This window comes from Melospiza georgiana, chromosome 1 (genome assembly GCF_028018845.1).
Source record: "Melospiza georgiana isolate bMelGeo1 chromosome 1, bMelGeo1.pri, whole genome shotgun sequence".
Classification (NCBI taxonomy): domain Eukaryota; kingdom Metazoa; phylum Chordata; class Aves; order Passeriformes; family Passerellidae; genus Melospiza; species Melospiza georgiana.
In genome coordinates this window covers 24,746,669-24,753,460 of record NC_080430.1, presented here as the reverse complement: position 1 = coordinate 24,753,460, position 6,792 = coordinate 24,746,669, and positions in this window count along the sequence as shown.

The following is a 6,792-nucleotide window of genomic DNA, read 5'->3' as shown; positions in this document are numbered from 1 at the left end:
CTGAAAATATTAAAACCTCTCAAGCTGTTACCTGTGCTGGCACCAGCATACAAATCTTTAGAAATTGTCTATAGATAAGAAGGTGTTGTAGGTTAAAGATGGAGAGGAGACTCACCTCGAGAGCAGCATTAAGTTACTGTTGGCTGTGAGCCTGAGAATGACAAAGCCCCCAATGCACAAGGATATGCAACAACCAATTGCCTACAAAACATGCAGCTCCTGACAGGAGTGGGTGCCAGAGGTGCTGAGGAAGAAGCTTGACTTAGTTATCTTACAGAGCTTTTTCCTGAACGTCTTTATTTGTTAAAGGATGGAATGATACCAAATTTTGCTTCCCATCAGGAAGTACTTGGCCTATTTACAATCCTGTGTGCTAGGGTCCAGCTTAGACTGTATTTGCATACAAGCAAAGCAGGTTTCTGATGGGAATACAGATGGATTCTTGCATTTATTCATCAAGTAGTTATCCAAACATCCAAGTACTTCCTTGGAATATTGCAGCACTTATCTGTGGGAGATTGTTCTTCAGCTGTCAGTCTACAAACTGCATTTCATAGGAAATTTTTTACTGATATTTTATCTCAGGGGTGTTTTCTTGGGGGTATTATTAGATGTTGTGATTTGTGGTAGATCTGGCAGTCCTCGGTTAACAGTGGAATTACTGACCTTAAAGGTCTTCTCCAACCTAAATTATACTATGATTCTGGTAGGTCAGCCCAGATCTCTCCTCTGCCTTTTCAGCTTTTCAAAAGGTTATGTATATTCCCTAGTGGAATAAGTTCCGTAGTGATGGACACATATTATTTCATGAAAAAATGGTAATAAAGAAAAAAACCCTATCTTTTGTATTTCCTCACAACAGATGAGAGTATGGTAATTTTAATTCAGTTTTATTCCCAAATTGCTGAAGAACTATTTTGTTTTCCTCTCATTCACAAGGAACTGGAAGCACACATAAAGGATAAGTGCACAATTTGACTGACTTCCTGACCTGCCATCCTGGGTCTGGGGACTGCAGCCCTGGTGCTGTCCCTGGAGGTGATCTGAATGCATGCTGCTGCTCATCAGAGTCATGCTGGTTCAGTGTGTAACACTTCTTGAATAATGGGTGAGAAATGAGCCAGAGCTGGTTGCATAAACCCTGTCATAGTCCATGCAGACAGCTGCCAGTCTCTGCCCTGTTTGCTGCTGTTTGTCATCTGTGTTTTCTGTCACCCAGATAAGACATCACCAAAAATAAATACCTGAAGAAAAAAAAAATGATGGCTCTGCAAAGATTTTTGTGGTTTTCCTCTCTGCAATGATTGCTGTGCTTTTTCTCTCCATGTATGTATATTGTGTTCTTTCCTGAGGGCTGAAAGAAAAGAATAAAAACCACATATTAACTCTCCCTTGAAACAACCTATAAGAAAAATATCTCTTGATACTCTTAGTCCAAATGCACATAGCCAGTTTTTTAAGATAAAGGTTAAGTTTTAGTTCGAAAATAGGGTTTAAAAATCCAGGGTCTGTAACATTTATCCTGTATCTTTTGAATAATATTTTCACTGCTTTAGCAATGGTCTTATGTGCACTGGGAAAGGTGTTCAGAGAAATCAGACTGCTCTATGTGGAGCTCATTGATAACAAAAATGGTCTGATTTTCTCAGACATCAACTGACTGCAGCCCTCTGAAATCAGAGCTCTGTGACTGAGCCTGTATTTATGTGGGCATCTACATCTAGATTTTGGAATGCATTTTTAGCAGCCAAATGTTAAAGTTTCAGAAATGTAAAAATTGCTGCTGGCGAGAGCTGGAGATGAAAACATCCAAGTTTAATCAGAGTTACCAGTGAGATGTAATAGAAAGACTGACCTTACCATTTCATGAAAAATCATGTGGCAAGGGACTGTCTAGACCTTGTAGCAATGCAGATAGTGTCACAGAAAAAGCCCTGCCTGCAGGATGAGGCCAAGGGTCATGGAAATGCAACATTTCTTCTTTGCTGAATTCTCCTTGCCTGTTACCTGTCCATGAAAGAGTATGAACCAGAATTAGAAGCAGGGCAGAACTGGGATTTTTTTCCCCTGTCCTGATTTGTCTTTGTTAATAATGGTGGCCAGTCACTGACCCAAAGCCATGCTGCATCTTTCCTGCGAATTACAGAGCTGCTGCTCTGGATGTGGATACTGGATCACGTTCCTGCCTAAAAGTCCTTGACTGGATTTCAGCTACAGCATGTGGCCTGCTGATGGCTCCCCTCATCCCAGTGCCTCAGGGAAGACCCTATCCCTAATCACAGCCCAAATTCACTCTTATTATGTTAATTACCTCATAACATCCTCCAGGAAGAGCTGAATGACCCCAGAAGAACTATCATCACTCTACTCCTTTCAGTGACATTGCAGCACCAGTCCTATTCTGTCAAACCAGCTCCTTCAAGCATTACCACGGGGATTATTACGCTGTGAATGGCTCTGAAAGTGAAGGATACTTGCCTTCCTCAGATAAAGAGCAAAACAAAGCTTGAGACAGGATGTGGCTCCTCCCTGACCATGAAAATTGAATGACATTGCTAGAAAAGAACAAATGAAATAGCAAAATACTGTCAGTTTGGTATAGAAATTCAAAAGTGGTGTGGATCATGAGATCAGTGAGGCTTTGGAAGAGCTGCCTAGAAAAAAAAATGAAGCAAAAACTACCTATTTTAAGAGCTATTTTAGCCTTTTTTTTTAATAAAAGAGATTTTAAGATGTGGTTTACTGAGCAGCCAGAGGCTCAGTCACTTCCATTTGGATGTGCTGAGTTTGGAGATCTCTCTTCCCTCCCAATCTCCACTTTTACATGGCCATTTTCCAGATGAAAGTTTGCCTGGTGGTCCAATAAAGCATTTGTTCATGTGCACAAATGGCACATTCTCCAGACAGCCAAGGCTGCCATGGACCTGATCACTGTATATGTGTCATGCTGCTGCTCTCTTCTTGCACAGCTTTAGCCTCCCTTGGAGGAGCTCAGTTAAATATAAATCTGCTGACAAGGCCCAACTGTTACTTTCTGCTTCCATCTCAGGTACCTCTTTTAACTGGGTCAAAGCAAACCCATTACCCTGTATATTTGGTACATGGTAGGAATATTTACCTAGCAAAATTCATAACTCTTTAATGTTTTCTACAGGATATATTGATTCACCTAACCTTGGGGTCAGTCTCATTTCTGTGTAGATGAACTGTGCAACACTTGTACGTTTTGGTAGCAGTGTTTCAGGACCATAAAGGAGATGCTCTGATGTGCAAAAACCACCCTTGAGACTTTCCCTAAGTTCAAGACATGCACAGCAGGGCTATAGAGGTGCCAGGACATTTCTGATGTAGGACAGGCAGGGGTCATTTCTCTGAGCAGGTTCAGAAGCCCTCGCAGGCTCACCTCTGTCCTGACCATTCCCAATGGGCGTTGTTCTGTTTGAGTATTGCCAATTGAAATCTAAGAGAGATTCTCTATGAAACATCTATTTCCGTTTCAAAGTTAAGAAACCACAGGCAGAGGCAACCCATCAAAGCTGGCCTTGCATGGGCAATCTGTGGAAACTTGCTCTTACAACAAAGTTCACTGCTGGGAGGTGTGAAAACAAACTTTATGTAGGAAAAGGCAGATGGTTTTCTTCTTCAGGGACTTTGTAACTGCAGATTCTACAACTTATTTTGCAAATTATACTACCCAAATGTATTTATAATTTTCAAGTTTGTTCTAAAATCTAACACGTGTCTTCTCTGCTTCTAGTTAAACTGAATTTTTGTCTTGCTCTGCCCTGACAGGCTGCCTAGATAATCATCATCTTTTTATAGTGTTCAGTAATATCCTAATTTATATCTCTTTTCTATACCAAATTATTATATTTTTTTCAATTTTTAGGTTTATATTTTCTAAATTTCAAATAATTTCTATGGCTATTGAAATGTAATTTCTTTTAGTCTTTATGGATTCTAAAATTAAGCTGCCTAAGATGTGTTCTCTGGATCACCATTTCTTCCACTTTTAAAAAAAGTTGTTCTCTTTATAGTATTTCTCCATCTCAGTGTTCTCTGGGACTTCTCTATTTTTTAGTAAATGCTTTTTATTTTTTTGTTAAAAATCATAATTATTCAAGCACATACAGTTTGGCCAGGTCTGTAAGAAATCAAGGATATGTTAATCTTGTACTTTCAGTCTGAATATATCCCTCTCACCTAAACAGTCTTTAATCTGCTCTTTCCCCTCTCCTGGTGTGGACTTTCTTCCTCAATGTCCCCTCAATTATCTAAATAAGAATCACCATTAAAATTTTTGTTAAAGTGACACCTAATAGGTTCCAAGAGTTTCAATTGTCTTCCTGATGATTATTTTCTCTCCCTTTCTCATAAAAGATATATAAATGAGAATGTAGCACATTATTTAATTTTTTATGCATTTTTATGCATGGTTTCACTGGACGCCTTTCTGCAACTTTCACTTTGAAATAGACTAATTTATTTATTTGAAATAAATTCATTTATTTTGTGTCCTTGATATTGCTTTGTATAGGAATTAGCATTTCTCCTGAAATATTTTTACTCTTTGGTATTCTTCTCCATGGGCACCTTGCCTCCCTGTCTGCAGCCTGCTATATTGGCACTTTTTAAGCTTAGGGCTAATAATAATCATCTGCTCAGATTCTGTCCTTTTTCTTACAACCATAAACTCTATCAAGACAAGACCATTTTCACTCAGATTGTTTTTTGTGATTAAAAAAAAAATCCTGGTCAAACACAATAAAAACCAAGACACTCAGAGATAATTAGAACCTCTGAATTCTAGGAGAGTGAGTTGTGCCCCAAGGAGGAGGAAATGTGCCAAGAATAACAACAGTTGTTCAATTTACAGCTGTCAGCATTACGAAGTGAACACAAAGCAAATGTGCTGACTATATGGAGGAATAGCTATGGCATGTATTCCACTCTCAGAACAGCAAAGAAATGCAGGAGGCTTGAGCTGATGGAGCAAAGGGGTGCCACTGTGGATTCAGCAGCAGCAGCAGCGTTATGGGCAACATCATCTCCCTTACAGAATTGACTTCCCTGTCCTAGATGAAAACCCAGCTCCCATGGCATCCTCACAGTAAAGCCCTTCTTCCATAAATCTAATCTAAACCTATTCTCAGTTTGAACCTGCTTCCCTTGCCCTGTAACTACCTACTCCCTGTAACTACATACTCTGTATGAGTAGCCTCTCTCCCTCTTTATTCTAGGGTCCTTTAAGGTACTGAGAGGCTGCAATTAAATCATCTTTATCAGATACCTTTTTTTTTTTCCTCTAGTAAGCACTCATCTGTTACTGCAAGAAATGCCTTTCACTTGAATAAATTGAGTAACCCCCCATCAGCAATTGCAAAGATATAAGGAAAAAAAATTACACTCAGGAAGTGTTGAAAGCAGCAAATATTTAAATTTGGACTAAATGGTAACAATAGTTTTGCATCTTTCTTCTTCCTCAGAAGTCTCCTTTTTAATCTTCTTCTTCCCTCCTCACCTTCATACCTTACTTGTTGCTCATGGAATCATTTCATGGCTGCAGGTAGCAGGGCAGTTCTCTGGTAACACAGCATGAACTCTCTCCCTTTCCAGTTTTTACATAGTTGAGTCCTGTGGTACCTGAGTACAGCCAACAGCACTGAAAAACTATACTGATGCCCCAGGAATTTCTACAGACATAAAATATAGGAGGTAAAAAACTTTAGATCTTAGACAGGCTTCTTTTTCTGGTTTCATTTATAAATTTAAAATGTTACTTCTCCAGCATTGGCAACAGTACCAGGTACAGAGGACCAGAAAGTCAAAGAAAACTGCAGAAAACCTGTGAGATCCCTATCTGGTGAGGGCTGGCTGGCAGAGCCATGAGGTCCACAGCACCGAGGCAGACCCTTTCCACAGTCTGAAGGGCCTGAAAACCTTGCATTTATCTCTATTTTCTTTTACTGGCAACTCATATTGGATAATTTTACATTCTTACTTCAGCTACCAAAGCCTGTAATTTAGCTTTCTTAGATTTTTTCTAGAAAGAAAACAGGTAGATGGAAACCTGCCATACTTTGTGGAGGCAGGGAGGTATCCACACATAACGTCCCAGGTTTTTTAATAGCTATGTAAGATAAGCAGACTGTCCCAATGAAACCTCCATTGCCACAGTTTTCATCATGAATGCAAATCAGGTGTTTTTATTTGGTTGAATAAATAATTTGTATAAGCTTATACGTGTGTACGCCTAAGATGTATTTACTGAACTGGTTGCTGCTGCGATTTGTCCAGCTAAATATATTTTGGTGTAAGAAGTTATTTTATGCACATTACAGTCTCCAGCTTCAAACCTCTTAGAATAAGCAGCCTGACATTTAGAAGAAGAATAAGGATGTCTGTGAATACAATATTGTCATAGACCTTAGGGAAAGTTGAAAATATTTAAAAGGAAAAGGGACAGCTGCTTTAAACTGGAAAGGTGGAAATCAATTCTTTTTCATGTGATTACCTTTAGGCAATAGTTTCTATGTGTCTGCATTGCCTCTGCACTAGACTATAGGTCTGAACACTCAGTGTTAGATGCCAACTGAGTCTTGGGCATTGATTACAATTCTAATGAATAGCAAAATTTTCATTCCACAGAGATCTATGTGCATGAAGGAAAGTAACTTTCAACCATGGTAAAGTGAACAATTACAAAAACAAAAAAAAAAAAGAGAAAGTTTTCAAAATGCTCACACTGAATATTTACCTTTAAACAGTAATCACAAAGCATACCCTGAAAAA